Source organism: Pipistrellus hanaki, assembly GCF_964339955.1.
Source record: "Pipistrellus hanaki genome assembly, chromosome: 7".
NCBI classification, from domain to species: Eukaryota; Metazoa; Chordata; class Mammalia; order Chiroptera; family Vespertilionidae; genus Pipistrellus; species Pipistrellus hanaki.
Genome location: NC_140509.1, coordinates 54,204,893 through 54,215,566, shown reverse-complemented (window position 1 = coordinate 54,215,566; position 10,674 = coordinate 54,204,893). Strand labels below are relative to the sequence as shown.

The 10,674-nt window shown below is 49.3% G+C and overlaps 1 pseudogene across 1 annotated transcript; it reads right to left on the bottom strand.

Annotated features, from left to right (window-relative positions):
- Positions 1 to 1,709: 1,709 nt before the first annotated feature.
- Positions 1,710 to 10,610, bottom strand: LOC311626027 (MICOS complex subunit MIC26-like; annotated as a pseudogene). The gene is made up of 2 exons: positions 9,821 to 10,610; positions 1,710 to 1,799 (listed from the first exon to the last, which is right to left on the bottom strand). The product of its transcript is annotated as an MICOS complex subunit MIC26-like (transcript).
- Between the last annotated feature and the right edge of the window lie 64 nt (positions 10,611 to 10,674).

The following is a 10,674-nucleotide window of genomic DNA, read 5'->3' as shown; positions in this document are numbered from 1 at the left end:
CAGGGGCCGGGTGGGGAGGGAGGACCAGGCCTGGGGGGTTGGGGGGGGGGAGGCCTGGCTGGGCCTGGACACAAAAATAATCCCCGGGGAGAGAGGAATGGGTATCCAGACCAAAGAAACGCGCCCCTCCCGGACCGGAACCCATCTAGGTCCAGCGGGAGCGCGGGGCGGCCCCTGTGCCCTCCGCCCTCTCTACCCTGCTGGGCGCTGGGCCTGGGCGGCTAGGCCTGCACGCCGGCAGGGTGCGCGGCTCCCCAAGTCCCGGAGCCCCGCAGGCAGGCCCGGCCCCGCGCTGGGGGCAGCGGGTGGGGCGTGAGAGGGTTGCTAACACTGCTAACACCTCCACTGGCCGCACAGGGGTCTGGATCCCGTTATGCCGCAGCCAAGGGAGAGGCCACGTTAGTTCCAAAGAAGCCGCGGGAAGTGGGGAGCGTCCCGGGAGGGATTGCCCGGCAGCCGCGCCCCTCGCGCCCTCCCTCCGGGAGGGACAGGGGTTTCCAGCTGCTCCAGCAGCGGTTCTCCCAGCACAGGGCCTGGGAGGGTCGCGGGGGACCTGGACCCCACACTCCCTCGGGCAGAGAGAGGACCAGCCGGCCGGGGCAGGGACGCGCAGTCTTGGCTGGTCCAGTGGCCGTTCTGCGTTCTGGTGTCTCACTGAGTCGCAAAGCTGGTCGTGGGTGCCGTTTGGATACTTTCAGTTTCAATAGCGTGCTCGCGGGACGGAGGGTAGGGGCCACGCTGGGCAAGAAGGCTCCCGCCCCCCCCCTCCGCCGCCTCCCCCGCCTCCCCCAGGCCTCAGAGGTTCAGCCTGAGCTCCCGCGCTTTCCTGGGCCTCGCACTGCAGCTGCTGCCATCACCCCTCGGCCCCCAAAACCCGTGAAGTCTAGAGCGCTTCTCCCTCCGGGACCCTCTCCAGGCTGTGACCCCCTCCTCTTCTCGCCCCTCACGCCACATACACGCACCCACTCTACAGATGATAGATATCACAAGTGTGCGCAGGGCACACACTGCATGCCACCCACACGAAGGTCCTCACACTGTGAACACGCATGCAGAAAAAACGGCCCCTCAGTAACAAGCTTACCAAACACATTCATTCACACAAGCCCGGGCTCACCACGTGCACATGGCCATGGGGCACACATTCCTGCACACCCAGGCACACCGCATGGGCACTGTCTGTGCGGAATGAAGAGGGGGCAGTCAGCAGGATGGGAGTCAGGGACTTTGGCCCTGAGACCTGGACCTCCGTTGGGGATCCCTGAGTTCCCCTGAGGGGCCAGTGTGCTGAGCCCTACTGTGCTCACACCCCTGAACCCCCACTCCCCAGGCGGTGACTCGATCAGGCCAGAGCCATTGGCGGCTGAGACTGGCCAGAGGAACTCACTGCCACCCCCAAGATCGTACTTAAGGTGGGGGAGAGCTTCCCTGTGGCCATGGGGTTGGGATTGGACTAGGCAGGGAAGGAGTGGATTCGACCTTACTGACCCGTTTCCCACCCAGGAAGGATGGCTCAGAGAGCTGGGTGATCCTCACCTTCTACAAAGAGAGGCTGCCCAGATTTACATAAACGCCGGTCCCCTCTTCCTCTGAGCACTGGGAAGGGTGCTTGCAGAGACCGAGGCATTCTGCAATCCTAATTAGTGATTTTTGTCCCCTTGTTACTGGGCTCAGCATCTCATGCAAATGAACCCTTCATTTCAGCCACATTACCCCAGCTCCAGAATTAACTGACTCTTATCTTTAATGATATGCCGCTGAAGTTCTCCGAGCCCGGCTAGCTTTTTATCTTGATTACTCTAATCAATAAGAAGTGATAGCGCAGAAGTATAAACTCTATTGGTTTTTAAATGTTGCCGACAAGCCCTCTCTAGACGCCATCCCGGTTCATTGTTATTTATTGGAATGATACTTAGCCTGACAGCAGATGCTCAGAGGAGGCAGACAGGAACTAACTAGCCTTGGGATTCGTCCCAGGCAGTCCCTGGCACCTTTGGCTTCCACTCCCCAGGGAAGAGCCTGGGTGTTTTGGCTTGAGAAGGTGAAAGCATACACCTTTTAAAAAGAAAATTGCTCTTTTTGAGGCACAAAAGAAACACACACACACACACACACACACACACACACACACACAAACACCAGCTTTCTCATCCCATCCAGGTTGCTTTCCGGGTAGAAGCTTTGAAAAAGCACTTTGAGACACAAAGCCTCTAGACCTGGAAATGAATCAAATCCTTAAGACACAAAGGCACGCTCCACCTACCTCACTGACCCTGCCCCCAGCTCACAGACGTTTGCATATCACTATCTGTAGACATTTGTATCTGTGTGTATATGTGTAATTTCAGACAGTTTGAACGCCTGAAATGCGATTTCCTCCACTTGGTTCTCTAGGAAGAAAAATGGGGACTGATTCCCTTCCAGTCTGCAGGTGGTACCTTCAGCTCTCGCTGGATGTTGGGTGATGATTGGCCAAGACGTCAAAGCACCTCGAATGATAAGTTTTTGGGTTTTTAGATGTCCGGCACCCTGTCCCACCCGCCTCGGGCGACCCACCTCCTACACCCGTCCAAGGTCCAGGACGCAGGACTCTTACACCTCCCTCACAAGCTCAGTCTGCTAAGCACCGTCTGCTTCCCCAAAAGCCCAAACAGAGGGAGCAGAGCTCTTCTTTTCTCGGCTCCTTCAGAGGGAAGTGTTCATGGTGTGAGAGGAATCTCTCTCCCCGCCCTGGACCAGCGTAACACTCCCCTATCCCCAGTCTTGGCTCGGAGTTCGGCCGCGGGCAGTGTGGGCGTTTTCTGGGGACCTTGGCCGTCGTCATCCATCATAATCACGCACTGATTTGCTATTTTCGTTAGAGCCAGTGCCACCTATGGGGAGCCTACTCTGCACCAGCCAGGGGCGCGGCCCAGGCTCTTTGGACAGCGGCTTCCAAAGCTCCGAAAACGCACCTGCGGTCGGGGCGCACACACTGTCGCCGCAGCTCGGCCCTCCCGGCTCAGCAAACACTCGGATGGGCGGCCCCCCGCTGCCCAGAAGCCTTGCGCCTTGGGGGGGGGGGGGGGCGTGCAGCCCCTCCAGCTCCAGTAACTGCGAATTCTGCACGTCCCGTCCCTCCCTGGCGGCCCTGGGCTCCCGGCCGCGCTTCGGGCCCTCGGGGGCGGGCGGGGAGGGGGAGTAGGTTGCGCGCCCAGTCTCTCCAGGGCGCACCGCGCCCAGAAACCCGCAACGGGCGGAGGTCTCCGCGGGAGGCGGCTCGCGGGGAGCGAAAGGGACACGAATACAAACTTGGGTCCGCCCAGGCCGCGGTGGATCCGGGGAAGGAGAAGTTGGAAACTGCGGGCAGGATAAGCCTTTTTTTTTTTTTTTTTAAATGACACTTGGGGGGAAGGGCTGAATGTATCCAAATCATGTAAAATTTCTGTTCTTAGCAGCATCCTTGTTATTAGGAATGATGACTAAACCGCCAGGATTATTCTGGACTGTAAGTTATCAAGAGCCCACTAATTTCACATTAAAGCCCATTGACTGCAACGACGTGATTGAAGGGTTTTTAACAATTAACATAATCAGAAAATGAGCTGCGATAATTTTTATTCAACTCATTACTTTTTAATCATGTATTTCTTTTAATTAATATCTTCTCCGTGAACATAACACAAAGCGGGGCCTCACTGCTGGCCCAAACCAGCCCGTTTGGGACTGGATCTGACACAGCCAAACATCTCGCAGCCGCTTTCATCGCGTCTCCATTGTGGTGCGGGTGAAATAGGAAAGTCTTGTCCCAGAGTCACCGTGTTGTTTTGAAACACAATTTGAGGAGGAGAGGCCGGGAGCGCACAAGCCACACGATTTCAATTCAACTTGAGGCGTAATGTTTGGGCGCCTCTGTTGGTTTACAGCCAGAGGGATACACATGGGAAGGAAGAAACAGGAGGAAAAACAAGAAGAAAACGTTTTTTTGGAGATGAATGTCTCATTCCGGGTTCTAAGAGAATTGGGCTTTCTACCATCCAGCCGGCTGGGAGGCCTCGAAGGTCTGGCCCGCACCAGCCTGGCGGAGCTTGGCAGGGTCCAGGCGTCCAGCCCCAGCACCCTCCACCCCACCCGCCTCCCGGGCTGGGTCGCTCACGGAGCTCAGTCTCTCCACTCCCCAGGCCCAAAGGGAAATGGGCGGCGACCCGAGGCCCTTTTTTTCTGACAGAATTCTGACCCACCAACGTGGCGGCCTGACGCACAGCCCAGGTATTTGCATTGCAGTCTGGGGTCCTGACTGCACCCATCCCCCAGCACTTGACGGTATCCCCAACCCGTAAACTTGATCCAACTCAAATGCCTCAAATGGGGCGAGGAACGGACAGTTTTGTGTTTTTTTGTGTGTGTGTGTGGCGGGGGGGGGGGGGGGGGGGGGCGGGAGAGGAGTGGGGGGGAGTGGAGAGGGCTCGCCCTTGGCGACCTTCTTCACTCCTGTAACTTCCACCACTGCGCATCTGGCCTGTGGCCTCACCACAATCCCAAAAAAGGCTGTGTCTGGACTAAGATCTCTTGCTCGGTGCCTATCTGCATCAGCCTCTGAAAAAAAGAAACAAAGCCGACCCCTGGTGGAAGAAAATGTAAGTTTAAGAAGATGAGGAAGGTTTGGGGGAGCCGCAGGCCCAAAAGTCTGTACAGAGAAGGATGGCAGAAGGAAGACAGAGAGTGCTGAAATGGATAAATAATGGAAAGGAAAATTAAAAGCGGCAGAAAACAGGAGATTACGTAGCAGCAGGTGGAACTCAGGTGGACAAAGCTGGACAGAATGAAACTCGAAGAGCTCATTTTTGGGGGCGCTGGGACCAAGTATGCATCAACTGTGTGTGGCCAGTATCAAAGGTCAGGTGGGGCCATCTGATTTCTTTTCTTTCTACCCAGGGAAGGCCTGGAAGTTATATGAGGGCAGCTGGGGGCTTCTGCTAGACACTGGCTGCCTGACCCAGAAAACATCCAGATTCCAGAAAACTCTGCTTTTCTCTAAACAAACTTCTGCCTCCCACCATCCTGACCTCTCAGTCTTAGCTAGGTGATGGTAAGGCAAAAATCCAACCTTTCAAGGGAAAACATAGGCTGAGAATGCAAGCCCCATTCCTCTCTATTGTTTAGTGGCCCAGTGCACAAAATTCGTGCACATTAAAAGGGAATTAATTAGAGGAAATATTTTAATATTGCTATTTGCCCTTTCTCTATAATAGAAGTGTCAAAGATAAAAGAAAAATTAATAAAATGTATATGAAAATCTACCTCCTGTCAGAGTTTGGGGCATACTGCAGGACCCAGAGTCAAATCCCTGCCCACCCACGCCTCAAAATTCAGCAAGACCCAAACCCAGCCGGCCCCACTCCCATCAAGCCCTGCAGCCTCAGGTCCCCCATCAAGTCCCGGCAGGTGGCGGGGTGGGGGGGTGGTTCAGGTTCCCTGGCACAGCCTCAGGTCCCCAGCTCCACCCATGAGGACATGATGACCATTTGCATATTAGTTTTTTATTATATAGGATTGCTTTATAAAAATATATTTGTATTGATTTCAGAGAGGAAGGGCGAAAGGGAGAAAGAGATAGTAACATCAATGATGAAAGAGAAGCATTGATTGGCTGCCTCCTGCAAATCTCCCCTGCCCCCTGGGATTAAGCCCAGAACCCAGGCATGTGCCCTTGACTTGAATCAAACCTGGAACCCTTCAGTCTGCAGGCTGCCGCTCTATCTACTGAACCAAACCAGCTAGGGCTGTTATCTAATTGTTAAATTTTAATGGGGACCATCTGGGGCATGAGTTTGTGTGTCTAAGGCACATGTGTCAAACACAAGGCCCGCGGGCCAAATCCAGCCCGCCAGGCCTTGCAATGTGGCCCGCACCGCGCTGTCATCACTGCACTCCGCTGTCAGTTTATGACATTGTCAGTTTATGACTGTTCAGTAAACCATTCGGCCAGCGATTTAGGCTGGATTTTAGATTTTGGCCCCTTCTCTGATTGAGTTCGACACCCCTAGTCTAAGGGATGGCGGTATCTCAGGCACTAGAGGAAATCAGTGATGGGAGAACCACTTTACTGAAGCTTCTACTGGTGTCCAGGGCCAAATAGTTAAGAATAAAAGAAAGAAAAGGTGACATCAAAGATAAAGATCTCACTGATGAGCGAGCCACTGTTTACAGGGAGTGAGCACTTCAGGTTAATCAAGGGAGAGCAAAGGGTGGCATTTATGTGCTTCAGCTCTTTTTAAAGCTTTATTTTTTTTAACCCACTATCAAGATGTGCTTCCGTGTTGCTCCCTCCTCATCTTCCTACCTTATCTTCATATTCTTCTATGTGTCCTGATATTATACAGGGGTTTATTTACACACCCGTTTCTCCTGTGCCTATGACACACCAGGAGCATTTTCTTTTCCCAGAAGCCCACCCCTCCCTCATTACCCATTTATCCAGAACTCTGCCTGGTGTCAGTTCTCAGGAAATATTTGTTGAATTGTTGACTATCTCTGAGATTCAGAGTTTGGGCGTACAAGCCAGGACTGTGAGCAGGGTAATTCTGGGCTGGTCTTTCTGGAATCTGGTATGAATCTGGTATTGCCACTCCTTGGCAACTAAGAACAACTATTGCTGTTACAGGAGGTTGTATTTGAGTGTAGGTTAAGAAAGAAAACCCATATGCTGTGCTGTGGCTCTCCAATGCAAGTGTCAAAGACGGGGAGAGGAAGAGGAAGGGTGGGCAGACACTCAGAGAGCACTGGAGTTCTGAAATCTGTTTTGAGTGAAGCAGGTCAGGAGGATCAGATTGGTGTCCTGGATAGAGAACAAATAGCTTCTCTCAATAGAAATCAATGAAGTTAAAAAAAAAATTGGTGAAGTAGTTATAGCTCATATTTATCCAAGATACGGGCTGCAGTAAATATTATTGAGGTGAATCCATGTTCCGGTGAGAGTAGACAGTGTTATGTCTTATGCCCACAGAGTTGTGTCAGTGACAGTATATGCCCCTTTTGGAGTTTCTCCACTTTGCCTCCTGGTAGAGCCATCATCAGCTCCAGTAGAGCCTTGACCTCTGACCTAAATGGTGACCTAGGCATGAGATGAGGGATGAAGTCAATAAAGGGAGCTCTGGCAAATGAATCCTAATTCCTGTGTCCACCCTTGAGGCAGGGCTGTGGTGACCCCAGTTGGCACAGGGCCCTTTCCTCAGATCACTCCATGTCGTCTTTAAAGCTCTCATGAACTCTCAGCAGCTGCATCTCTTCACTCTCTCCTGTTCAGCAGAGCATCACGACACACTCAGCTCATCCTCATACTGTAACCACTGTTCCAGCCAGAATGTCTCATGGCTGCTCTGGCCAATTTAAAAAACGATTTTCTTTTTCCAACTCACACTGAGTCTAAACAGTATAAGGCAGAGAGGAATATGTAACTATTAAAGCACTTTAAGATTCAAGGCAGCCAAACTGCACAATTCAGGTCAGAATGTACTCTTAAAGATGGAAATATCTGAATTGTGTACCCCACTCTCTGTCACCAGGTGATTGCATGATTTTGCCTTGCTTTGTGTTCTGTAGACATGAGCTTGTTTCTTAGAAGAAGCTTCTTGGACATTCTCAGGGTGCTTGAGGAAGAACTTTGTATTTTGACTGCTTTTTTTTTTTTTTTTTAATTCCATAATTCCTTTGGTGAAAAATTAAAAATCTGCTTACAGTGTATCTAGATAAAAAGAAAAAAAATGAATACCAATTGATATTTAGTGAAAAATATTAAACCTGAATTATATGTCACATTATATATCATATCATACTTTTAAAATAGTTTTTTTTTTTTTTGTGAAAAATTTCCACCATACACAAAAGTAGGGTAATAATCTCTGATGCACCCATCACCCAACTCCAATAAGTACCAATTTTTGCTTTCTTGGCTCCTATCTTCTTGGTTTGGCTATGGATTTTTTAAAGTTTATCCCAAATATTACATATCATTTCACTCCTAAATACTTCATTATACATAGAACAAAATGACATTTCATAGTCACATGGCAATATCACATCTAATGAAAAATAATATTCTTTAGTATGATTTTAAAGTTTCCCTAATTGTCTAAGAAACATTTATTTTTGCAATTGGTTTGTTCAAATCAGGATCCAAAACAAGGTACACTTATATTTGGTTGTATAAGTTCTTAAAATTTTTAAAAATATTTTTGAATGTTGCTGTTATACCTTTTAAGTCTTCAGAAATGTTTATTTGCTATAGTCTCTACGCTAATGTCACATGACATTGACTTTTTTTCAGAAATCAGATCATTTTTTTTTCCTGAGGAATATTTCACATTCTGAACATGCCTGCTTGTTTCCTCATGGTATCATTCAGCAAAGATTTCATGTGTCAATGAAGCAGAGATTTAAATTGTTTTTCTTTCTCTTACAGTACTTCCTGAAGTCTAGATCTAATGATTTTAATAAATTTAGGTTTTATTTTTTTATTGTTTGGGCAAGAATACCATTAGTCAGAGAACCCCATAGATAAATATTTTGCATAGTTATTCTTTCTCCACATTGTGGATGCCATTTTGACCTTCATCTCCATCAGCTAAGCATGCACTTAATACTGCTTAAAGCCCCAGGAATCTAAACTGAAAGAGAGAGGCTGAGTCTCCCTCCTTAGATTCTGACCCACGTTCTAGTTAGACGTCTGAACTTTATCACTCACTCAAATGACCAATCCCCCAAATGACCTCCCTCTTCAGGTGACAGGGGTATTCATAAGATTGGGGTCTGACTCTGAGTCTTGCAGGCCTCAGCAGGCTATTCATATCAGAATAGAAACTATCAGCCCCTCCCAAAATTCATACATAGCTGGGACACAGAATCATGCCTGGGTTGAGGGTAGAGTGGAAATGTATATTCATACTAGGGCCAATATTAGCTCTTCTAAGCAGAGAAGGATCATCTGAATGAGAAGTACGGGGGAGCTACAATGTAGAAATGAGTTAGAAGGATTAGTATGGTCCAGAAAAACATGTTTCAAACAGGTCGTAATAAGTGCATCCCAATAACGGTCAGAATTTGCATTTCTTTGTGGGAACTCCAGCCACCTTGCTTCTAAGAGCCCCTTGCTTCTGGATGTTGCATGTTGTCCCTAGAACATTCCTGGGGCCATTCTGGAGCATCGATCCTTTTCCTCTGATGCACCGCCATTATTAAATGTCTCATGGCTTCCTGCTAAAATCTCATACTAGGCGCTACTACCCTCTGCACGAATCTCCAATCTGGCTATGCAAGTTCCCAGATGCAAGCAACCATTAGGGCACATTCCTGGCCCTTCTCCTGTCTCTGAAAAGTTTCAGGTGAGAGAGTTCAAGGCTGCTGACATGACCTATTGACATGTCTATAGGAAGAGGAGTGGTTTTGCTCCCAACTGGATTTCAGGCGGTTCATGCCCTAACCAGTTTGGCTCAGTGGACAGAGCGTCGGCCTGTGGACTGAAGGGTCCCAGGTTTCATTCTGATCAAGGGCACATGCTGGCGTTGCAGGCTCTATCCTCAATAGGGGACATGCAGGAGGCAGCCGATCAATGATTCTCTTTCATTATTGATGTTTCTCTTTCTCCTTCTTCCTTCCTCTCTGAAATCAATAAAAATATAGTATTTTAAAAAAATAAGATGGGTAGAATAGGATTTTAAAATACCAATTCTCAATTTTCAGGCCATCCTATATGAAACCTTTCAAGTCCTAGGCATGAATCACCTGAAATGCACCAGGCCTCTATCCTATCTAATAAAAGAGTAATATGCAGATTGACCATCACTCTAATACACAATATGGCTGCCCCCATGTGATCAAAGTTCCTGCCCCCACTGACCTGGACAAATATGATAGCTTGTCATGGATATTAAAGAGAGGCAACTAATTCCATTAAAGCAGGTGGACAGATATACCAGCATCTGTGTTTTTGAACTAGCCAAAAGGAGTCCAACAACGCCAGCAAAACCAGCAATACCAAGTCTTGGAACAAATGCAGGCGGTGCATTTTGGAGATATTCATAGCTGTGTAAACCCCACTGAACCCAACTTCGCATCTTGAGTTCAGTGTGGGAGTACAGTTCCCGACACCAACTTTTATATATGCTGGAGATATGAGACACTTTCTTCAAGTTGGGTCTTTGGCTCCTCCACCTATTTAGTTGACTCTCGGGAACCGAGTGGAGTGCCAGCTCATTAGCCTTCATGGAGTTTTGTGAGGCGAGTCCTTCTGTGATGAATAGACTTTGGAGGTGAGCAGACTCAGGCTGGCCGGCCCCATGGACCTCTGACTTACTTTGCACATATCCTCGCTGGTAGTGGCGGCTCTGGCGGGTCCGCGGTTTTTTTGTTTTTGTTGTTGTTTTTTGTTTTTGTTTTTAAAGCTTGGAAGCCACGAGGCTCCACTACCAAAAATACTCACCAGGCGTTTTCACTCTTTCCGAACAGGATGACGGGTAAGATCATGTCAAGAAACACCAAGTAAACAAATCTGCATAGGCACCTGCCAGCAGCCTTAGGATAATTCGTAATTCCCCCGCGTCCGTCTTTCTGCGGTGTGAGCTCTGGAGGGCAGGGAACGCCCAATGCAGTGGGCGATCCAGGGCCACGACCCTCCTTTCCCCCGTCCCCCCCCTCCCC